The sequence below is a fragment of the Myotis myotis genome, unplaced genomic scaffold (genome assembly GCF_014108235.1).
Source record: "Myotis myotis isolate mMyoMyo1 unplaced genomic scaffold, mMyoMyo1.p scaffold_m19_p_11, whole genome shotgun sequence".
Lineage (NCBI taxonomy): Eukaryota > Metazoa > Chordata > Mammalia > Chiroptera > Vespertilionidae > Myotis > Myotis myotis.
This window is the reverse complement of record NW_023416315.1, coordinates 17427035-17452802: the sequence shown is the minus strand read 5'-3', so window position 1 is coordinate 17452802 and position 25768 is coordinate 17427035. Positions and strand designations below refer to the sequence as shown.

At 35.9% G+C, this 25768-nt stretch overlaps 1 pseudogene; it reads left to right on the top strand.

Annotated features, from left to right (window-relative positions):
• The first annotated feature begins 494 nt into the window (after positions 1-494).
• On the top strand, positions 495-25474 carry LOC118666564 (annotated as a pseudogene).
• The last annotated feature ends 294 nt before the right edge of the window (positions 25475-25768 follow it).

The window sequence follows — 25768 nt, the reverse complement described above, 5'->3', positions numbered from 1 at the left end:
AAATGGAGACTCTTTAAACTCGGTCCCTCCTTGTCACTTGGTGTTTATAGATTACTATTGCCTAATAGGCCAGCAAACAAGCATTATACTTCTACAAATGTAAGTTCATAGCAAATTCAATAGATGTTACCAATAGTAACCAAAGAGAAACTGCAGTATAATTATTTCAATTATAATGGAATAACCAATAAAAACTCATTTTTGAGAGACAAAAACACTTGCAAAAATCATTTGGTTTTATACATGTGTGTAGGAAGGAGAGTTTTATAGGTTCTATAGCCGCTTCCTTGAAATAAATTGACAACAGAGATCAACAGGAGAAAATGTAAACAAATTTATTAAATTTTAATAATGCATGCACAGGGGCATTACAGGAAAAAAAAGTAAATACCCTCCGAAAGAAGTAATGTTTGAAAAATTATGTGTCGTCTCAATAGAGGAAGGGAAGGGGAGATGTAGGTCAGTTAGGGAAAGGTAAATGATTTTTAGGAAAGATGAATGGGCTCTTAGAAGAACAGATGGTTGATAAAATAGTTTGTTACAAAGTTGGTCTGGATGTGGTGTCAACTTCTAGTCTCCTCTCCTGTGATAAAACTCAATCTACCCTATTGATGAAACTCCTGGGGAAAGGACTTACGATAACTGATTTCCTTTTGGAGAATTGGTCTTCAGGTAAATGAGGGGAGTTCAGAGAAAGTCTCTCTTTGCATTTGCTGTTTTTTTAAGTACCCTCAGCTCAAAATAACCAATACACTAAAGCAGCATATTTCAGAATGGCATATCCTTAATTCCTTAATTCATCAACACTTTATTAAATTATCCCCCAAATTCAGAGTGCTAATAAATCAAGAAAAAATGTAAGATCTGCAGATTATAAATATGATTCTTACACAAAAATAATAATACATATTTTTTAAATTTCTGAATTTGGAAGTTAAATTTGTTAAGATCTCTACTTATTGCTTAGAAGGAGATCAAATCTATTCTATTACCTTTATATCCTACATAAATCTAACTGAGCTGTTTTCATTTTCCTTTATCTCTTCAGGTTATTTTAAAAGTGTGTGCTTTTTAATGCCGGTATCCTCAAGATTCATATGTTCTCACAGAACTGAAATAAAAGAAATGAAAACACATTTTGCAAAGTTGATAATATTGTCAGTTTTTTAGATAACACAACAGAGTCATTGTTTTGTTCTAAGCTGTGGTGGGTTTCTTTTTCTTTTTACTTTATTTTAGTTTTAGTTTTTAGTGATATGAGTCACCTGAGTTGCTTTTCGATCATTCCTGTTATTTTCTTTAAGGGTAGTCCATCACAAGGGGATATTTGCGTGCTTTGGTAAGGACACTTGACAGAGAAACAGAAGCCCTCCAGAGTGCACCATTGTACACACATTAACCTGAAAGGTGCAAACTTTTTCAAATTAACTGCCTTCAGTTAATGATCCTAAGAAAGCAGAAAATTATGAATTCAGAGAATGGCAGTAAAAATTGCAAAAAATTGGGCTTTCTTTTCAAATAAAGTGGGAAGAAAAATTTCACATGGACATGATATCTAAAGGTGTGTGTGTGTGTGTGTGTGTGTGTGTGTGTGTGTGTGTGTGTGTGTTAGTCCATAATGTATATAACTATTTGGCAAAAAGTGACTTCTCTTTAGTTTGGGGTTAATTCAAACTATTGGCTGTGATACATAGTGCTTCAGGCTTCACAAACTGATTCCACAGACATTAATTAAATCTCACAAACTTTCTGGGAAATAGATATTATAATCTTGCTTTAGAAATGGAGAATCTGATGCTCGAAGAGCTTACGGTATCTGGACAAAAGATGGATCTTCTAATGCCATTTCCTTTGTTCTTTATGGTAAAACTCAGTAAGTCTCACTTATATCGAGACTTACATTGTGCTCTGGAGGGGTTCAGATAGACCTGGCCACAGTGTGCTATTTTGGCAAGTGGATTATTGTGAGCTGGAGGCAATCAAGACCCTGCAGCCTCAAGAGAAACTTTTCTCTATACTTTAAAGTTTTTAAATTGAGGACCTTGCCCATAATAAGTTTATTACAGAAATAACTTTTTATGAACTATCGCATGTAGGGTAAACATCTAATTACTGAATATCCGCTCTTCTTATTGTCATGTAAGTTATCCTCTTCTCCCCTGAAGCCCCAGACACTTACCTTCTTCCTTAGCTCAGGATTTTCATATATACCTCAATTTACTTTTTTGTCTTTGAATTTTTCATGTGTGTGGTGTCTCTTACTCTCTTAGGTATGTGTGGTTGCCATGTGCACAAAATTAAATTTGATTTTCTCCTGTTAATCTGTCCCACGTCAATTATTAGACAAGCGAAAGAATCAAGAAGGGTAGAGTAAAATTTTTTTTCTCCCCAAAACTCTGAATATGAGAGCCTTGTTATCTCCATTAAGATGTTAGTCACTTTTATTAATAAATATTTCTGAACAAAAGAACATTCATTACGTTGAAACTGGTGTAAAATTGTGGTGTTATTCGCTGCAGTAAAAAAGAAGGAGTTTTTACCATTTGAAACAGCATGGATGGAACTGGAGAGCATTATGCTAAGTGAAATAAGCCAGTCAGAGAAAGATAAATATCACATGATCTCACTCATTTATGGAATATAATGAACAACATAAACTGATGAACAGAAACATATCCAGAGACAGAGAAGCATCGATCGGACCGTTAAACCTCAGAGGGAAGGTAGGGGAGGGTGGATGTAAGGGGGAAAGATCAACCAAAGGACTAGTATGCATGCACATAAGCCTAACCAATGGACACAGACAATAGGGGGGTGAGGGCATGAGTGGGGGGGTTGGGGGAGTAAGGACACATATGTAATACCTTAATCAATAAAGAAATTTAAAAAAAGAAAATTTGAAAGACTAGCATTAAATATTCTAAATGAAACAGAAAAAGTTTTATTAAAAAATATAATTCCAATTGCTAATGTAAACAATTTAGCATAATTTTAGGATAAATATAGCTTTGAATTCTGGATCCAATAAAGAAAAATAAGGTAAACACTATTAAGTTAGCTACACAAAAGGCCATTCACAACCAAATTTCCCCTTTTCTTCTCATATAAACAGGTTAAAAATGTGAAATAGTTCCTTTTCCTGGCTATCTTAAAAGTGGATGTAACATGATAACTAGTTCTGCACAGGAAGTGTCAGCAGAAGTCACTCAGTAGGGATTCCAGAAAAGTTTTTTAAACGAACAGACTCAATCAGCCTGTTTGCCTTTAGTTGTTTGCCTTTCTTCTTCTACCTGAAATGGAGGTATAATTTCTGAGAAAACAGGGTCATCTTATGACCAGAAAAAAAGACACATGTACCAGATGTGCAATTGGAAGAAATAGAAGACATTGTCTTTGAATAGCTACTGTAGGTTTCTTATTGAGTGGGATAGAAAAATCTCATAGTTGTCACACCTGTCTTTATTTGCAGCCAATCAGGATTTTAACTAACACAAAATGTGTTGTTGAAATTGGGGTGGCCCCCAAAATATTGACTCTGCTAAGTGTAAAAAAGATACAAACCTGAGAGGCAAAGCACTCACAATTTCTGGGTGGGAAGGTTTGCTTCAGGTTATAGGAAGAAAACATTCAGTATAACTATAGCTTGCTATAGACCACATACTGACTCAGACGGTAACTTTAAGGGAAATAATAAAAATTGAGTATTTGGGCCTGTACCAATTTTAGCAAATTCCCACAAGAAAGCATGTCTCTTCCTGATTTGGTCTACCAAATTTTCAAGACAAAGAGAGATGCTCTTTGTTGCAATTTATGTTAACTGATATTTCCTATAATTTTGAGTCATATAAGTGTTGAAAGAGCAAACTCAGGTTCAGGATGGTGGGTAAGGAAAACAGAGGTGTCTGTGTAGTTGAACAGGTTAGGTGCTGCAGGGAGTATGTATCCATCGGCATTATGGAAACACGGATGGACTTCTGGCATTTCTCTAGCCTGTTATACTGCTGTGCCACTCAAAGGTTTGGAAGTGGCTGGCAAAAATGAAATTAAGAATCTTAAGTCACTAAAGTCTTCATTTTTAAAAAATTGCATCCTAGAAATTACACTAAATTAAGGGCTAAGCGATGTATTCTTCACTTGGTTCCTACAATGGTGGAAGTTGCAAAACTGTAGTACATTATCAAACCCAGGCTTATATAGTGTATATTTATATAAATTTGCAGTCTGCTTTGCTGAAACTGTCACTGAATTGGAATGAGTCTCTAAATTCCTTAAAGTAAACTTAGATTCAGAAATTAACAATACATTTTACCTATCATACTCAAACATTGTAAAAGAATTGCATGTGTGATAAACTATAATTATCAAACTAGTAGAGGCCGGATGCATGAAATTCCTGCAAGGGGCTCAGCCCACGCAGCCTCAGCTTTGTCCGGACGATCATCTGAACAGTCGTTCTGCTATTTGGTCTAATTAGCATATTAGCTCTTTATTATATAGGATTACAGAAAAATTAAGCCTTCATCTAAAAATTCGCCTTGTGCTCTCTTAAAGTGATGTGAACAATTGTTATACCCTTCATCCATGTTTATCTAGATCTATAGATAATATAAATTTGAGAGTAATATGAATCATTTAATTTTGCAAATTATTTTTTTCTGTTGCCTTATGTAACTTCACAACGTATAATTCTTGAGTACTTCTAGAACCAAGCTTTAGATAGAAAAAGAAAAAGAAAAATAGGTGGTTGGCAAACTGTGAAATCATATTTCATTATGCAAAAATCAATTATTGTATGCCACTTAAGAGGAAGAAATTCATGTTAATTGTGTCTTTTCTCTTACCAAAGCTTCCACCAACAAAACCCTTCTAGAATTCTGAAACAGTGCCCCTCTCCAATGTCAGCAACAATCCAAACCACAAACCTTCATGGCATTTGGACGTAATTGACTTTTGCTTCTGGGATATAGGGCAGGAATGTGGAGAACTGTTTTCTTTTCCTTGGTGCTTGCATTTATTTTGAGAACAGACATTTAGAGCTACTGGTGGAGCCCTATCAGTGCTGCACTTTGGATCCCAAACGACAGACAAGCCCATGTGGTTTTTATTAAATTTTAAGTCCTTGTGTGTGAGAGAGTGAGTGTAATGTGTGTGCGCAGACACAAGCTAGTCTGGTGGACTCCAGAGGAGGGAGGGGAGGGGAGGGGAGGGGAGGGGAGGGGAGGGGAGGGGAGGGGAGGGGAGGGGAGGGAGGAAAGGAGAAGAGAAGAGAAGAGAGAGAGAAGAGAAGAGAAGAGAAGAGAAGAGAAGAGAAGAGAGAAGAGAAGAGAAGAGAAGAGAAGAGAAGAGAAGAGAAGAGAAGAGAGAGAAGAGAGAGAGGAGAGGAGAAGAAACCCTTTACAACACAAGATGCCCCCAAACAGGACCCAAGTCTCAGGTCCCTGACTACCAGGGTGGTGTCCTACAGTTATGGGAATGTGTGAAAATGACAATGCTAAGTTCTGTCTAACTAATTTGAGCATGCAGAGACTTTGTGTTAATAACCTTGCCACTGAGGCAACCCCCATCTCTAGACTAATCCAGCCATGTTTAATTTAGTAATAGAGGCTGGACAGCTAACTCCTGAACAGTCACCTGACCAGATTTTCTCTGATGAAATAAGACCCCCACTGACTCCTTGCTCTCTGAATTATTATTTATCATGTTTCCAGGAAGTCTGAATTCACTCAATAGGGTAACGACTGTCTGAGAGCCAGACAGTTCATGTGCAACTATTCTATTTTCTGGATGGCTGCTGTTCTTATCGTCTGTTCCTCAATGCAGTGGATATTGCTTAGTATGATATGCATACAATCTTTACTTACAATTTTAGAAATTTAAGCTACCAGTATTGAAAAAAGGCTCACTCTGTGAATTTTTTGTAAATTTTTAATGTTTTCATGCATACTTCTCATACGTTAAATCCCATCTTATTCATTTATGTTATTTTGCAATTTTGTGTTTCTCTGATTTCAAGATGATGAAACTTCACAGTTTTAAAGGAAAAGAAAAAAGTCACAGAGAATGAAAAGGATGGTTTATTATATAATAAAACAACAAAAAAAGTGCTGGTGAGGTTGTGGATAAAAGTGAACCCTTGTGCACTGTTGATTAGAATGCAGATTGGTGCCGCCACTGTGGAAAGCAGTATGGATTTACCTCAAAAAATGAAAAATGGAACTGCTTTATGACCCAGCAATTCCACTTCTGGGAATTTATCCAGAAAAACACCAAGCACTAATTCGAAAGAATATATTTGCACCTTTGTGTTTACTGCAGTGTTATTTATAATAGCCAAGATTTGGAAGCAGTAGGTGAGTGGACAATGGAATACTACTCAGAATAAAGAGAAGTACCATATGAACAGAGAACTGAGGTCACAAGGCAAATCACCACCCTGACATTTGTAAGGCATGAGTCACAGAAAACTGTAGCTGAGATCAGCTTACTAGGTATTGTGTTTTTAATTTCAAATTTAAAATTAACACCATAAAAAGAGAAGAACAAATGTAGTAAACTATGCACACTATCTGTCTGAGGAAAGCTAGAAAATTCCTATGAAAGAAATCAAAGGTCTAAATAATAGGTACTCCTTGATCAGGAATAAGAAGACAATATTGCTAAGATACCAATTTTTCCCAAATGTATCTATAAATTCAAAGCAACCCCAAATAAAATAACAGCAGGCTATTTTGTAGATATCAACAAACTGATTCTAAAGTGTATATGAGAATGCAAAAGATATAGAGTAGCTAATACAATACTAAAGAAGACCATAGTCAGAAGACTGATACTGACTAAAAGATTTACTGTAAAGCGACAGTAATCAAGACAGTGTAGTATTTGTGAAAGAGTAGACAGCGACATCAATGAAACAATTAAAAGCCTGGAAATAGACCCACTCAAACGGAGTCAACTGATCTTGACAAAGAGGGAATGGTAACTGAATGGATAAAAGGTAGTTTTTTCAATAAATGTTGAAACATTTGTTGCCGGAACATTAGATGTTGAAATGCAAAATTAAGAAGAAAGTTCATCAAGACACAGATTTAATCCTTCCACAAAAATTAACTGAAAATGAATCATTGACTTAAGTGTAAAATGCAAAACCATAAAACTTCCAGAAGATACCATAGGAGAAAATCTATATAGTATTGCATTTGTCCCAGTGTATGTAGATACTAAACCAAAACCATAATCCTTAAAAGGAAAATTGATTAGTTCGCCTTTATTAAAATAAACTTCCTGCCTGCTGAAGGCACTAAGAATTAAATATAACCCTTACGCTAGGAAAAAATACTTGAAAAAATACATTAGTGGCATATATTTGTATCTAAAATACACAAATAACTTTTAAAACTCCATAAGAAAATAAACAATCCCATTAAAAATGGACAAAGATCTAAACAGACACTTCAGAAAAGAAGATAAACAGATGGCAAGTTTATGAAAAGTGTTCGGCATTGCACATCACTAGGGAAATGCAAGTTAAAACAGCAATCAGGTGTTACTACACATCTATTAGATTGGTGAGAATCTAAAACACTGACAACACCAAATATCAGATGTGGAGCAATAGTAACTCTTATTCATTATTGTTAGGGATGCAAAATGGCTAACAACCACTTTAGGGGACAGTGTATCAGTTTTGTATGAAACTAAATATAGTCTTATCATATGACCCAGCAATCTCCTTCATCGGTATTTACCAAATTTAGTTGAAAACATTGAACCTGAATGTGAATGTTAGTTGCAGCTTTATTCATAATTGCCAAAAACTATAGGTAAACAAGATATTCTTCAGTAGCTGAATGGCTAAATTGTAGCATATCCATACCACAATTTCAGTGCTAAAAGTAAATGAGCTATCAAGTTATGAAAAGACATGAAATAAACTTAAATGCATATTTATAAGTGAAAGGAACCAGGATAGTTTCAATTAAAAGACAGACTAGAAAAGGCAAAACGATGGAGATGGTAAAAGATTAGGGTTTTTCAAGGTTTGGGGTGGGGATCACAGAGGAAAGAAGAGGGATGAACATTTGAAATTCAGGAAGTATTCTCTGTGATACTGTAAGATATCAATGACATATTTGTCAAAATCAATAGAACTTTACAATACAGAGAGTGAGCCTTAATTTAAACTGTGGGCTTTGGTTAAAAATAATGTGTGTCAGTTTCGGTTCATTAATTGCAACATATACCACACTAAAGCAAAGTATAAATAACAGGGAAGCGGTAGTATTTGCTAGATTTTTCTGTAAATCTAAAACTGTTTTAAAAAGCTAAGTTTAGTTCTTATATGGCAATTTTTTAGCTAGTATTATTAAGTTAGTTAAACAAGGAGGCCATTGGACTGTGGTGGCTCTAATACCATGGCAATCTATGTAAGCAAGCCCAAATCTAAGCTTGTAAATGCCTCAAGGTTACAACATCAAAACCCAAGGACTACCAATCTTAAACAGCCAACTTGGCCTTAAGCTAGAGCCAATCAACAATTTCCTTGCGTTTCTTCTGCTTTTATTATTATTATTTTTTAAAATAAAAGTCTCTCCCTGTGCTCTAGTCAGTGGAGCACTCCTAACTACTTCCTATTTGGAACTACATGATTAAACTATTTTTTGCTCAATTAAAGTCTTAAAACTTAACACACTTCAGTTAATCATTTAACAGGATGAAGCCACTATCCAAGGAATCCTTCCATCATTTTTTTTTTTTTTGCATTCTGCTGTAATTAATCATTATTCATTAGTTCAATAAAATACTAGGGTTAATTTTTTCCCTAATCTTGTGCCCCATTTTCCACTCACTTGATTCTGACTTAATGCATGTCGTTTGATTTCCTTCCACCTCTTCCATGGTCCTAACGTGGAATATTCTTTTTAACTACAACATAGGATATATCATTCTGATGTGTTGCCATAAGTGACCTGAAAGATGGCTAACAATATATTCACCTAGGGTCTAGTTAGTTGCTATTACAATAAATTTTGTTCCCTCCTAAAGCCAGAAAATGTTAATAAATCACATTTCTCAACAGAGGTAATGAATGGATGCATTTCAGATTTATAGAAACTCAGTAAACATTTAAAAATCCTGAATTTGAGTAATTCTAAAGTCATTTCAAGATCTTGTATTGCCATTCTTTTTGTGCTCTAAAATAGTGGTGGTCTTCATTTAAAAGGAGTCTATGGTTGATCTAATATAGCAGGTAAGATTGTTTTTCTAATATTCTCCTTGATATAGTACCTTTCTCCTTAACACAGTAATTTTTAGGCTGGATCCTATCTTTTTATCTGGTGTTTGAGATTCAGGAAGACAATATTTATCAGTTTGTTTGTTTTTACAAATAATACTTTAAGGTAATTTTGAGAGAAAATGGATTTTATCATATTCTTTTTTTATCATTTTTAAAAATTATATTTTTATTGATTTCAGAGAGGTAAGGAGAGGGAGAGATAGAAACATCAATGATGAGAGAGGATCGTTAGATTGGCTGCCAAGTCTTGCATGCCCTAAACTGGGGATCGAGTCCACAACCCTGGCATATGCCCTAACCAGAATCAAACCATGACCTCCTATTTCATAGGTCAACACTCAACCACTGAGCCATGCCAGCTGGACTGATCATATTCTTAAAAGATTTTTGTGACTTATAAAATCATTATGTTAGAACATGGCAGAAACCTTTGTAAAGAGCATAACTTTATCTCAATTGCTACACAATACACAAGTCTTTCTGAAGATAAAGACATTGCTTCGGTATATTCTGGTTTATTTTGTGATTTTTAGGCTTAAGTGTATTTATGACTTGCAAATGTTAACACATTGGCAAAAAGAAAAGCAGTATTGTTTGAAAAGGCAGTTATCTTTAATTCTTAGCCAGTGGCACCTAGGAAGCTTTTTGCTTTGCTTTTATGATATAACTGTGTATTTCACTATAAGATATTCTAATTATTAGTCTACATTTTCCAAATAATATTTTTTTAAAGGAGGGGGATCTTTTTTTTTTAAAGGGGAGAATGATGATTTTTAGTTTTAGTTTTTAAATATATTTTATTGATTTTTTACAGAGAGGAAGGGAGAGGGATAGAGAGTTAGAAACATCGATGAGAGAGAAACATCTATCAGCTGCCTCCTATACACTCCCTACTGGGGATGTGCCCTCAACCAAGGTACATGCCCTTGACCGGAATCAAAACTGGGATCCTTGAGTCCGCAGGCTGAGCCAAACTGGTTAGGGCTCTATCCACTGAGCCAAACTGGTTAGAGCTCCAAATAATATTTTTGAATGCATCATCATTATTATTATTATCTGTAGGTGATTGAACCTCAGGTAGGGATATTTTACCTACATTGAATTCCTTTTTTCCAGTTACTAATAGATAAGATACAGTAGGTACACTTTTCAGGAACAATTCTTCATTCATCACTTGGGCTTTTTAAATCTAAATTTCTTTCTGTTTTTGTAACCCACTGACTCTAGCCCAGATAGAATATTTTAATTACCTTTTTCTTTTTTCATCTTACATAAAACTTAGAGATAGCACTAAGTAGTCAATTACCAGAGGCCTCTCAAACTAAAAAGCTTTTCCAGGTTCATATATATATCCAGAGACAGATGGTAGGGCGGGGGAGGGGGGGTTAGAAACAACCAAAGGACTTGTATGCATGCGTATTAGCATAACCAATGGACATAGGCATATTAGCATAATCCACACACCACAAAAAAAAGAAAATATAAACAGGAAAATGGACTCCAACCATCAATGAATAGTGTTAAAAATCAGATGAGAAAAAGATCCACTCGAAATGTCAGGCCAAGTATTTTAATTTAATAAAGTATGAAAAATTTGTTGATGTTCTATCAAATTATATATAGCAAACAACTTTTAAGAAACTACCATTTGAGTTTTGCTTGGTAGTAATAGTATAAAAAATAATATTAGCATTATTTGAAAAAACTAATAAAATCTTTCCACTCTTTCCAACTAGATATCTGTGAGGGTCTCTTACAATACTTCAATCAAAACAATAATAGACAACATAACTGAAGTAGATAGGAAATATAAGCTGCCTCAGTAGGCATAAAAATCTAGCTATTTAGATAGATATTTAAAATATTTTTAAAAAGTGAATAGTGATATTTTTATCTCTAAGTAATTTGTTTCAGAAAATTGGTATTCTAAAAATGTTAAGCACAAGAAATTAAAAATAGTTTCAAATGGAAAACCAAAAAAATTAGAAACAAAAAATATCAAAAAAATAATAGATTTCTCAAGAAAAATGGTCTTAAGTTCACACTTTCAAATGTACCTCTTCGTCCCAAATGTTACCAATAGAAAATATTTGGAAATTAAAGATACATATCTATGCTCAAAAACAAGAAAAAGAATATACCACTATACATTAGAAATTACAAAGTAGGCACAAAGCCTCAGATCTATTTGGCATTAAATTCAGAAATAGGTAAGTACTGCCAGTTCTTCGATCCCTGCCTAAAGTAACTGGGGCACAAAAGCTCCATACAGATGATTTGGAGAGGAAAGAATCAAGGTCACAAAATGAAATCAAGGTCTGAAATGAACGCTCTCCACCCATGGGAAGACACTTAGCAAAACAGTGTAGCTGTGACCCATGAACTTCGTTTGGCAAGTGGCATACAGACAGGCACCCAATCAAACTCAATTGTTGCTCCCATGAGAGATTTATGAGATATCCCTGAGAGATGTATGAAATATCCCTAGTGTCCCCATAAGACATGTGCCAAGAATCTTATGTGACCTGCTGCTTTTTTTTCTTTGTGGAAATGCAGGAAGGATTTCACAATATGAGTCCAGGTGATTTTGAGAATACATTTATTAAATCTGAGGAGAGTGAAACAAGGAAGGGCTCAAGGTAGAAGAAACAATGAGAGAGCCTAGGCAGGGCTGCCTTCGCTCATGGGACAGTCAGAGAAAAGGGGCCTTTGAGACAGGTTCCAAGGCCTATCCTGGGAGAGCTGCCACTGCTCTTTGCGCCCCTGGTTGCAAGCCTTCTGAAGACCCTTAGAGTTTAGGAGGTGCATGCCTTAGAGGAAAGAAAGGTGTGAACGTGGGAGAGAGAGAGAGAGAGAGAGAGAGAGAGAGAGAGAGAGAGAGAGAGAGAGAGAATGCTTTTGATCTGCTTTTTGACTGAGCTGGAGATTGGGCAAGTGGAGAAATATACAATAAAAAGATCAGAGAAAACAAGCAAACATAATAAACCAAAATTAGGACTTATGATGAGTGAGGAAGTAAACACTGGCCTGTCGTTCTTACTCTATTCACGTCTGTCTATTGCTTACACATCACTTTGATATTTTGTTCTATAAATCTCTAACCTTGACCTGTAAAAATCTAGTAACAAATACTTTGTAGTGGTTCCTTGCAAAATAAAGTGGGCATGGGTTTAATTACCTTTAGGAACACTGTGGAAGAAACCAGACTCTAGCAGTATGAGGAAGGAAAGAAAAGATGAGCCAGTGTAAGCACATGGAGAAACCTTGATAGACTACCATGACCCCCATAGTCTCAGGTAAATGGGGGGGAGATGACAGACTTTGAACAGCTGTGGAGATAAGTGGTTTTCTTGGGATAATATATCAAAGAGAAACCTGTGATAGAGACACTTAGGTTTTATTCCCATAAAATACCTTATTACTTGAAGAATATATCTTGGTAAAGTCAAAGGAAGCCTGTTTTGCTATAGAAACAGATTTTTCATCTGGTATGTCTGAAATAAATTTGCCACTGTCTGTTTCTTTACTACACATAAAAAGATCTACTTCTTTGGAAAACAACTAAACCAAGAACGTCGTGTTTTCTATTTAAGAAAGAAATACAGCCCAACTGGCATGGCTCAGTAGTTGAATGTAGACCTATGAACCAGGATGTCATGGTTCAGTTTCCTGTCAGGGCATACGTCTGGGTTGTGGGCTCAATCCCCAGGGAGAGGCATACAGGAGGCAGCCAATCAATGATACTCTGTCATCATTGATATTTCTCTCTCTTTCTCCCTCTCCCTTTCTCTCTTAAATCAATAAAAATATATTTTTAAAAAAGAAAGAAATACAGAATTCTCATTATACGGCAAACCCATATTTCAAAAAGATAAATTGGAGAGTACTTAAAAAATTTCAGCTGGTTAAGGCATTTAAAATAGGCTAAGAAAATTTCTTAACTCTAGGCTCATAGAATTTTAATTTGATTGTGAAGAGCATATACTTTTTTTTTTTTTACCATGAACTGGTTTTGTAAGATTTTTTTTTAATATGTTTTTTTATTGATTAAGATATTACATATGTGTCTTTATCCCCACGTTACCCCCTACCCCCCCACCCCCCGCTCATGCCCTCACCCCCCCCCCCATTGTCCGTGTCCATTGGTTAGGCCTATATGCTTGCATATAAGTCCTTTGGCTGATCTTTCCCCCTTACCCCCACACTCCCCTACCTTCCCTCCAAGACCCGACAGTCCAATCAATGCCTCTCTGTCTCTGGATCAGTCCTTGTTCATCAGTTTATGTTGTTCATTATATTCCACAAATGAGTGAGATCATGTGGTATTTATCCGCTCTCCAGTTCCATCCATGCTGTGGCAAATGGTAAGAGTTCCTTTTTCTTCTTCCTCTTCTTAAAGAATACCTTTCAGCATTTCATATAATGCTGGTTTGGTGGTGATGAACTCCTTTAGCTTTTTCTTATCTGTGAAGCTCTTTATCTGACCTTCTATTCTGAATGATAGCTTTGCTGGATAAAGTAATCTTGGTTGTAGGTTCTTGCTATTCATCACTTTGAATATTTCTTGCCACTCTCTTCTGGCCTGCATGGTTTCTGTTGAGAAATCAGCTGACAGTCATATGAGCACTCCCTTGTAGGTAACTGACTGTCTTTCTCTTGCTGCTTTTAAGATTCTCTCTTTGCCTTTTGCTCTTGGCACTTTAATTATGATGTGTCTTGGTGTGGTCCTCTTTGGGTTCCTTTTCTTTGGGGTTCTCTGTGCTTCCTGGACTTGTAAGTCTATTTCTTTCACCAGGTAGGGGAAGTTTTCTGTCATTATTTCTTCAAATAGGTTTTCAATATCTTGCCCTCTCTCTCCTTCTGGCACCCCTATAATTCTGATGTTGGTACGCTTGAAGTTGTCCCAGAGGCTCCTTACACTATCTTCATATTTTTGGAATCTTTTTTCTTTTTTCTTTTTCGGTTGGGTATTTTTTGTTTCTTCGTATTTCAAATCTTTGACTTGATTCTTGGGATCCTCTTGTCTGCTGTTGGATCTTTGTATATTATTCTTTATTTCAGTCAGTGTATGCTTAATTTCTAGTTGGTCTTTTTTCATATCCTCCAGGGTCTCACTAAATTTATCGGTGGTTTCCATAAAATTCTTGAAAAACCTTATAAACGTGGTTTTAAACTCTATATCCAGTCGTTTGCTTTCCTCCATTTCTGTCATTTGTGACCTGTTTCTTTGTCTCCACATTTTTTATGCTTCCCTGTGTTGGTAGAGTGGTTTTGTGTGCTAGGTGTCCTGTAGGGCCCAGTGGCTCAGCCTCCCCAGTTACCTGAGGTGGACACTCTTAGTGCACCCCCTTGTGGGCTTTGTGCACAGTCTTGTTGTAGTTATGCCTTGATTGTTGTAGGATCACTGGGATGAATTGACCTCCAGGCCAATTGGCTGTGAGAATCAGCTGTGTCTGTGGTGGGAGAACTTCTGTGCTGAAAACACCCTTCTGGGGCAAGACTTGCTTCAGTGGGGCTTTGTTGCTCACTGAGTCTGCGCCCTGAGTGTGTCCCTTATGGATCTGAGGAATTGTAATCCGGATGGTCCCCCTCTGACCACTGGGTACACTGGCTCTTGGATCTAAGGAGGTGCTAATTTAGCCTCGGCCTGAGGTTACCCGGCAGGAGCTACGGAGAGAACTGCAGATTCCCCTTCCTTTTTTGGAGTTTGGAGGTGCCCTGATGAGGCCCAGCTGTGAAGCAATGCAAGCTGCTGTGGGGCCTAGGGCCTTCTCTTGGAAGTTCTGGGTCTGTCTGGCCCAGCTGCAATTTGTTAGGTAATTTTCAGGTTGCAAAGGGCCAGGACATTCATATGCAAAAGCCTCTGCCTCAGCCTGGGTGGGGCGAGGTCTCAGGGAATCAACAGGGCGGAGCAAGCAGCTATGGGGGATCCTCAGCGCTGCCCTAAGGGGCCGCATGTCTCAGTGTCCCGATAATTGCTGCAAGCACATCTGAGGGAAAGCCGCCCTCAAGTTCAGAGTTCTGCCTGCTGCCAGACAGTCCAGTTTCTCCCCGTATGAGTCCTGGGTCCCCAGAGACTTCCCGGAACCGGAGTTCAGAGCAGTCGGGAGCTTGTGACTCCCTCCCGATTCAAAAAGACAGCCGCGTCCTCAGGTACCAGCCCCTTTCTGAGCGCGCTCGAGCCTCCGGACCTCTGCACTTTACTTCCGCAGCTCCTCTGGCTCTCAGTGTGCTTTTCTTTCCTTCTAGTTGTAGAATTTCCAGTCAGCCAGCCTTTCTGTAGTTCTGGATGATGTCCGTTTTGTCTTTTCGTTGTATTTTTGAAGTTGTTGTGGGAGGCAGCAATTTCCCAGTGTTTACCTATGCCGCCATCTTAGTTTCTCCTTGTTTTTGTAAGATTTTATTCTTATAGACACACAAGAGTAAATAACAATGGCTCAAAATCTTTTTAATTTAAGAAAAAATTCTTAACTTTTGTCAACTGAAGGTGACACAGGATTATTAATATGTTGAATGTCCAAGAATAACTGGTATGTTGAGATATTCATCAATTAATTTAGATTTTATCCTTTAGAACTTTAAATTTTTTTTGGCAAAGCAGACATCTATCAAGACATTCATTGAGTTAGAACTTGATATGAATGCTTTTATCAATGAGCCTCATCTGCACAAATATTTGGTCTGAGTTGTAGATCTGATAGAACATAGACCTACTACATGATCTTAGTTGCTGCCTCTCTCCCCCACCTTAAAAAATATACTAGGCAAGCCCCTAAGCAATTTCAAATTTTCAATGGAAGAGTTTTTAAACCTGAACAATAATACCTCATCAATCTTTTTGTCCAACAAGTCATTATGAAATCTTATGATATTGAACAAATCCCAGGCACTTTAGTACAATTAACTTTTCAAATTTTTGCAAGTTCTTGAATGTGTCAATTAACTTCACTCAGTTATAAACCAAACACTGAGACAGCCTTCTTATAAACTTTGAGTAAGAAAATGTGGAAAAATCAGTGTACCTCATCACCATTACAGAAAAACTATTTAGAAAACATTTTTCAACTACATATATTATCTTTGATCCATAGTCAAAGTATCATCACATCTGAAATGATTATATAGTTTTAATGACTTAAACAAGATTTCAGTTTGCTTTTCAAATATATTAATTTTTCTGATATGTTGGCTTTAAATGAAGCACAGAAGATAATTGAATGCTATGCCTCACAATTCACTATAAGTTGCAATTGAGCAGGGACTGGACTCTCAATTGTAAACATTATTTAAAGCACATTGGCACAGAGGAGATAGCTATCCAATAACTACATATGAATAAAGAAATATATGTGTGTATATACCAGTAAGAGCCTTTCAAGAAATAGGACAGCATGTGCAGTAAGTTCAAGGGACAATTGTATTATTCATGCATTCATTTAAATTTATCTTATTATAGTGTGATATATGAGAACAGAACCTGAGTTCCTGCTTTAAAGAATACTATTTGAATCACCTTAGACAAATTATTTAACCTCTTGAATCTTGATTCTTACCGTCTTAATTTACAAAACAGGTCTAATAATAATATGTACCTTTCAAACTTAACCATTTTATTATAAGGATTTTAGAAAGGCCCTGACTATGAAAGCCTTTTATAAATTATACAGTGTTATAAATATTTAGCTTAGTTAAAGTAATTTTCTATCATCATGAGTTAAAGATTATTTCAATTAATAAAGTAGATCTGAATATTTATCCTAACATTCCCAATAGGTAGCTGTAAGTTGCTAATTAGCCTAATTATAGTTGTTGTTGGTTTTTTTAATTAATTAATTTATTTATTTATTTATTTATTTATTTATTTATTATTGCTTAAAGTATTACAAAGGGTATTACATATGTGTCCACTTTATCCCCCCACCCTAGACAGTCCCCTAGCCTCCCCTATCCCCCAATGTCTTATGTCCACTGGTTATGCTTATATGCATGCATACAAGTCCTTTAGTTGATCTCTTACCCCCCTACCTCCTGCCCCGCAACCCTCCCCGGCCTTCCTGCTGCAGTTTGACAATCTGTTTGAGGCAGCTCTGCCTCTGTATCTATTATTGTTCAAAAGTTTATAATGGTCTCTATTATCCATGAATGAGTGATATCATGTGGTATTTTTCCTTCATTGACTGGCTTATTTCACTTAGCATAAATGCTATAGTTGTTTTCTTTGTAGAAAACATATCCTATTAATTTTCTTCCCCCAAAACTAATATTTTTTTAACCAAGAAAAGAAGTATGAAGGCAAAGAAGAAATTAGACTAGTCTGAACTTGCTGAGATACTGAACTGGGGTTCAAGGGCTTGCAGAATACCGGGATAGGTCTCAGAAGTTCTTTCCTCCCATAAATTGTATACAGTAGGTTGTGTATAGTGCGTAAGTTTTGTTCTTCTTGGAAGAAGATCCTTTAATTTTTATCAAATTCTCAGTTTCCCAACCTCTGAAAAATTAAGAATTTCTTGTTTAAACAAAATTGGGTAGTATCTATAAAAGTAAATCATGTAGAAGTTTGTAATTTCAGTTACTGAATTATTAAATATGTTCATGGAACTCAGTGTTTATGTAAGAGCTTTGTACAAAATGCAGCAGTACTCTATTTTTTCCACTTTTTTTTTTTTACTTTACCCCCAAGCAGAGAATATTTAAGCAAAATAGTCTATGACAATACACAGTGCTCAATGGGGTTAATTTTATAAAATTATGGGTGAATTTTAGTCAAGATTTCTAATAGTGTTGATAACCAAGAATTGCATTTTAATGACTAACTCAATAGTCCTTCTCAAGGTGATATAAGGTTTAAATATTGCCTTAAAAGTACTTGGAGTACTGAAGGAATAATAAAAATGCAAGAAATTACTGCATTAATATTTTGTGCTGTGCACCTTTTTGTTTCTTATGTTCTCCTTTATAGCTTTTGCTTTGGAAGTTTAGAAAAACCAATAAAAATTGAACACTAAAATATTAAGCTGTTTCATTTTAGAAATAGCCACATTTTAGATTTTATAGAAGTTGCCTCATAAAGCTGATTGATTTTTAAATTTTCAGTTTTAAGTCCTTGTATTCTCAGGTCAAATATTCTCAATTTTGCCTTTATAGTTTCACAGGAAGGCATAAGAAAATTTAAAACTTTTTAAAAGTCACTTTCTGTATTTGTGCTTCACTTTTATTAAACAGCACTCAGTAAGAACCTCATACTTCTCTTTTAAAGCAAGAAAGTGAATGGAGTGAAGACTTTGATGGTTTTTCTTCATCAGTAACTTCTTAAACATAATGCTAGTAAAAATTGGTTGAAATTTCTTTAAAATATTTTAAAAGTAGAGTGCTCCTTCATACAGAGAGTATTGTAAGGACGAAGGTGGCAGGAGTGACATCCTTTTTAAAGGGCTTTATTAAACAAAATACTCCATAATAACTGAAAAATGATACAGAGTTATCATGAAAATACATCAAAAGTAAAATTTAAGCATTGTAGAAGACTCTGTGATCAACACATTTTATGTTTTGTACTTTTTATATGTAGTTAAATTTTGGAAAGATTTAATATAATTTTTACTTAACATATATTCTATTCAATTTAGCTAATATTAAATGTGTCCTTTGTTCAGTAACCCTTTGGTTTCAAAGAAGAGGAATCTATTTAACTTCATATAGGAAAGCTCCAGGGAGAATCCGGCATATGTATTTACAAGAGGTACATATAGGTGTTATGTGAACTAAAAAATCATCAGTTATGTTTGTCGTCTTCTCTCTTTATAACTTTTTCTCGCTTCTTCTCCTAATAGTACACTGAATATTTGCCCTCAATGCTTTACTTCTTTTATATTACATTAAGGGCCTTTGTCACTTGCCTTCATACCTGCTGGGAGCTGGTCCATGCTTGCTGTTTCAAGGGACCTGGCATATATGGCATACTGTTCTTAATATGTTTGCTCACCTTCTTGGCACTATGTGTTTTAACCAAGGTCTCTGAGAAAGGTTGTTTCCCCAGGTAGGGATTTTCCCCTGAAGTTAGGGAGGGAATAAAACCTCTTAACTAAGTGCCAGGCGGGTAATTAATCACTTTAACTATGAACAATCATGCTTAAGCTACATAATCTTTACTCCCTGGAATGGAGATAAGAAACGCCCTAACCTTTGGAATAGAGATTGATAGGATTGGAATCAACTGGTATAAATACAGATGTAACAAGACAGAACTTAGAAGACAGAACCTACACAGAACCTAGAGACAGAAGAACTTCGCTGGAGAGAACATGGCAAAAGATCCTGGCCTGAACCTGACTACAGAAATTGGCAAGAGAACCTGACTAGAACCTGGTGACTGAACCTGGCTGGAGAACCTAGCGAGGGAACATGGCTACAGAACCTGGCTGGAGAACCTGGAGAACCTAGCAAGAGAACATGGACACAGAACCTGGCTGGAGATCCTAACCAGAACTTCGCTGGAGATCCAGACCAGAACTTGGCTGGAGATCCTGGCTAGAGATCCTGGCTAGGCTGCTGATCAACTGAACGCTGTCTCCGTGTCATTCCTTCTTCCCCGACTCCATCCACACCTTTGGGGACCCCTGGACCTGCTGGTGTTGGACCCCAGCACATACCCCCTTTCACTAGTGTGGGCAGAGTAGATTTTGTCACCCCATTAATGTTGGGGTAGACTTATGGCTTAATTTGACCAATGAAATTTTAGCAAACAAGCATGGTTCAGATAATTTGAATTGTCTGGCTTGGCCTCTTATACTGCTATATATGTCACTGAGATGAGCCACAGAGCTCAGGTTTTCCCTATATGTCTGTGATGCTTCCTGGACCACTGCCCTTTAGCTTAAGCCCAGCGTGAGTGCCCATGTGTAAGTCTGTGCAAAGCCCCTTTAAGATTATTCCTATGTTTCCAGCAGCCTTCCCTCTCACCTGGATAAATAGAGTTCCTGCTGAATTTCACAGCCAGTTATGGGGGCTCCTCTTCCTAGTGCTCTGGGCTAAAGAGCCCAGTGTGAGCCTGGGCTTGCTGCTCAAAGGGAACCTGTACAGCTGAGATATCCCTCTGGATTCTCAACCTCCACACATGGGTGTGGGGCTAGGCCCTTTCGAGTCTCCACCTCTACTACCAGTCTTGATGTGGCTTCTTCTGTATATCCTTACTTATAGGACTTTTGTTCAGCTAGCCTGGCCCAACCTGGCCTATATTGACTGAACCAATCACGTGCACTCTGGCATGCAAATAACCTTATCTTGACTGGAATCTTTATTGTAAGAGCTATTTTTTAAAAAAAAAGATCAACAAACTCTTAGCTAAGCCAAATAAGAAGAAAAAAATAAAGAGACGAAGTCTTAGTCAATGCAGGCTGCTACAAAGAAGTACCATGAACTGAGTGGCCTAAACAACAAACATTTATTTCTCACAGTCTGAAGGCTGGGAATTCCAAAACGAAGGAGTGAGCAGGTGCTTTGTCTGACGAGGGCCCACTTTCCACTTTGCAGATGGCCATTTTCTTTTTTGTATTCTCACATGGTAGAGAGTCAAGAAAGGAAACAAGCTGTCTGTGTCTCTTGTCAGAAAGACACAATTCTCATTCACAAGGGATCCATTCTCATTACCTAATTACTTCCCCAAGGCCCCACTTCCTAACATCCTCATATTGGGAATTAGAATTTCAACATAAGAATTTTGGAGGGACACAAACTTTCATTTCCTGTAAGACTGAAAATACAGAAATCAGAAAAGAATGAGAAGACATTACTGATGCCATGGAAATAAAAAGGGTCATATGAGACTGCTATGAATAAGTATACACCAACAATGGACAATCTAGAAGAAAAGAGATAAAATTCTAGAAATATGCCAAGACTTAATAATGAAAAATATATTTTTTAAAAATCAGAGAAGACCAATAATTAGTAAGGGGATTAAATCAATAAACAAATATCTTCCAACAAAGAAAAGTCCATCTAAATCAGTTTTTAAAAATGAAAGTTCTAAAAAAAAATGAAAGTTCTAGGATTTGTTGCATATACTATGGTACTGTATGTAGTACACTTAAAAATTATTAAAATGGTAAATTTTATGTTAAGTGGTTTTTGTTTGTTTTTAAAATATATTTTTATTGATTTCAGAGAGGAAGGGAGAGGGAGAGAGAGAGATAGAAACATCAATGATGAGAAAGAATCATTGATCAGCTGCTTCCTGCTTGCCCCCTACTGGGGATCGAGCCCGCAACCCAGGCAGGTGCCCCTGACCGGAATCGAACCCAGGACACTTTGGTCCTCACGCTGACACTATCCACTGAGCCAAACCAGCCAGGGCTGTTAAGTGATTTTTTAACATAATAAAAATAACCCTAGATTAATAATATACACATCTTTTCAAGTTGGAAACAAAGGTATTTTGTTAAAAGAAAACAAGAAGTCTGTCTCACCCTCAGTACAAGCTCCCAATCTAACACACTACACATACACTAGTTCCTAGTACCATCCTTACACCTGGTATAGAGGGCCTTCCCAGGACCTACACTTTACAGTGCCTAAAACTTTAGGAACGCATCCACCCCAAAAATGTATTAATGAACACATGAGCAATTCTGTAACCCTAACATTTACTCTCATGACTAATGCTATTTAAGTCCAAGGGGAATATTTTTTCACTTTTCTTGCCCCCATATTTTAAAATTAGAAGTGTCTTAATCCAAACATCATGAGGGTTTATGAGAGTACCTTTGTTGACTCTGGAGAAAAAGTCTACACTAGGATATAGAGCAAATGTGAGAAGCAGAGCACTTAGGTAAAGGAAAATACAAACACAAACTAACTTGAATATCCATCCTTTCTCTTAGAAAGCATGAATGCATTAGATTCTTGTGTAACAAAGTATGGTTTCCCAGTGGTTGCTAAATATACATTTTCTTGATTACCTTTGTGTTCAATTTTAGTTCCTAAACTTGTTTAATTTTTTCCCCCAGTTGAATTTTGCAATTATTGCACTAGACAAAGAGGAAAATTTAGCAATATTAATATAATTTATATTATTGCTAAATAATCATATGTAGACATGATACATGTTCTTTACAATTAAAGCCAGATGGATATTGAATGATAAACTTGTGAATACTTTTATTCTTACAAAAATATTTCAAAAATCTAAGTAAATTTTAGAAATAAAAAGTTCTAGCATTTTAAGTAAATGTGGTTAAATATAGATATTTAGTCATTATATTAAGTATTTTGCCTATTACTTTTGAAGACTTGAGGACTGTAACTTCTGAGAACATATGAAAATAATTTTAGTATTTAATTTTATATTGATTTACTGACTATTCAAAATATTATCAAATTTTATGCACTTTGCATATTATTTACTTTCTAAACACTGAAGCACAACAATGTGGCAGGCAAATAAGTACATGCAGTCGTGGTCACAATATGAATTTTCAACAAAATAGGATTTATTAAAAAATATGGTTAGAACTGATAAATCATTATGAAAACTACTAAAAAAGATGGGGAATAAGCAAATTATTTACAAAAGAAACATCCCTAAAACTAATGTACTATGACATGGTACAGTATGAAATGGCAGAGTACTGAGAAATGAGTCAGGGCCTGGAGATGTGTTAAGGGGTTCCAATTCTATTCTAGAGACATGAGGAGATAATGAAGAAGCTGAGTATATGAGTGATAATCAGTTTCATGTTTTAAATATATCACTCTGTTCTGTGGAAGCAAATCTATTCACCAAAGGACATACATACTTGGATGACAAATAACAATGACTTATAGTTTGGGCTTTATATGTAGACACACATTCTTTGCAATGTCCCCAAAGTCTGAAGGACAGATGTAGCAGCATTTCAACACTGTTCCTTACATATATTTTTCCAAAGGTTTGACTTAGAAATAGAAGAATATGTTTTAGATTAACATGGATAGAAAATTAAAATAATCTGGTGTTTTTTAACCAATAATCAATATAATTTAACCAATTATGCTAATAGCTAAATGTAGATATCATAAGGTTAGTAACAATTATGAGCCATTGATAAGGCTTCTCAATATTGAACACAAACAATGAATATGCTTCTGAGTGAGATATGATTTATTAGATGAAATTTTTCTTGAAAATATTACCTTTGATGTGTATTTTTATGTAATGGCTTCAATACAAGAGAATATTTAGAATAAACTGTCTTACTAATTTACTTACATGATGTCATGGAGATCTGTTTTCAGGATAGTCATTAGTTGTAATCAGTTCTCTCTCACACAAGGCATCTTACTTCCTGCGAATGAAAGAGTATAATTGATCATGGAGGTTGCTGGCATTTTTCTAACAACAAAATAGGCACTATCTTCCCAGAAATGGTTCAATTTATGCACCAGTTTAAGAAGGTTTTATTAAGGGCAAGTAAGGTAAATCATCGGAAGCTTGTTAAGTGTTCCTTATCTCCTTCTTTACTGGAGAAGATAATTATTCAGAAAACACCCTTGGTTCAAGGGCAGATTAAGTTTTGTGGAGCTAATATAAGAAGAAAACAATATTATGAACATAATATTTGATAGAAGCATAAATATTTACACTAAGAAGAGAAGTCACATATAAAAATTAACTAAGGCGTAACAAATATCACAAAAATTAAAAAACCTAGGAGATAAAGTAATAATATTGACATATCTCTAGTATATTTATTACTTGGTTGCATATCCTTTTTTCCCCCTTGATGATTAAGGTATTACAAATGTGTGCTTACCCCCCCCCACAGCCCCCCAAACCCCCAGTCCTGCCCTCACCCTCACCGCTTGTTGTCTGTGTCCATTGGTTATGCTTATATGCATGTGGTTGCATACTCTTTAATCACCTCTACATGTGACACTGATTTCATGAAATCATTTTCCATCAAGTGAACAGAAAGATAATTATTCTATCTACCAGTGTTGTTAAAAAATATTGGTAGACCAAGAGGGAAGCTGCATGGAGGCCTGGCAGTCCCACAATCCCATTGAAGGGGCCGAGAAGGAAGGAAAAAGATGACCAGCTTCCAGCTAAGCAGCACGACAAGGCAGAGGAGGCGGAGGAAGAAGACAGAAATTGCACCCCAGGCCCCTTTTGCAAGGGCAAGTGGAAAAATAAGGAACAGGTCTTCATCTTTTCTTCCAGATGAATAAATTTCAGAACAAGACATTTAATGCAAGACTTAGGAATGTTGATGCCTCATTCTAAAGCAGATACTAAAATGGATCGTAAAGATAAGTTATTTGTGATTAATGAGCCTTGTGAAATGAAAGACTGCAATAAATGTATCTATTTTGAAGGTAAGAAGAAACAAGATCTCTATATGTGGCTTTCCAATTCACATCATGGACCATCTGCTAAATTCCTAGTTCCAAATATTCAGACCTTCCCTGAACTAAAGATGACTGGAAACTGTTTGAAAGGTTCTCGGCCCCTTTTGTCTTTTGACCCTGCTTTTGATGAATTACCACATTATGCTTTGTTAAAAGAACTCTTAATTCAGATCTTTAGTACACCACGCTACCATCCCAAAAACCAACCATTTGTGGACCACGTGTTTACTTTCACTGTTTTGGATAATAGGATAGGGCTTCGGAACTTTCAGATCATAGAAGATGCTGCTCTTGTAGAAATAGGACTTTGTTTCATCTTAAATCTCATAAAGATTTTCCAGGGAAGTTTTGGAGGACCAACTTTATATGAAAATCCTCACTACCAGTCACCAAACATGCATTAGTGTAAGACATGCATAAGATCCATCAAAGCTGCAAAATACAAGGAGAAACAGCAAGTTAAAGAGGCCCAAAAACTGAAAAAGAAAGAACCAAAGACTATCCTTCCACATGATTCCACTGCAGATGTTTTTGTTACATCAGCTGAGAAAAAACCTATAGAAATATAGTGGGTAAAACCAGAGCCAAAAGTTGATTTAAAAGCAAGAAAGAAAAGGGTTTACAAAAGACAAAGAAAAATGAAACAGAAGGTGAACAGTGGAAATGCATGATGAATCATTGGATAACTAATTTTTCAGTTATTTTATATTTATTTTGTATTCAATGTGTAAATACTCTTATTATTCAGGACTATCTTACACCTAATTAGTGTGGCATTTAAAAGAAAAAAATAAAATCTTGTGGCTTCAGTGATATCTGTTTTTCTAAATAAAATATCACTAGACCTCAAAAAATATTGATAGTTGGGATTTGTAAAATATGTATTATAATTTACATAGATGTTTACATTATTGCTTAGTTTGGTGTTCTACAAACACAGGAACACTGGTAAATTATATTTTGTACAATTTCCACCATAAAAGAAAAAATGCATGGTATTATTTAAACTTTATTCTCTGCATTTTTAAATATATTTCTCATAGATATTTTCAATTGGCAAGGCATCAAAGATATCTACTCTTCTGCTCC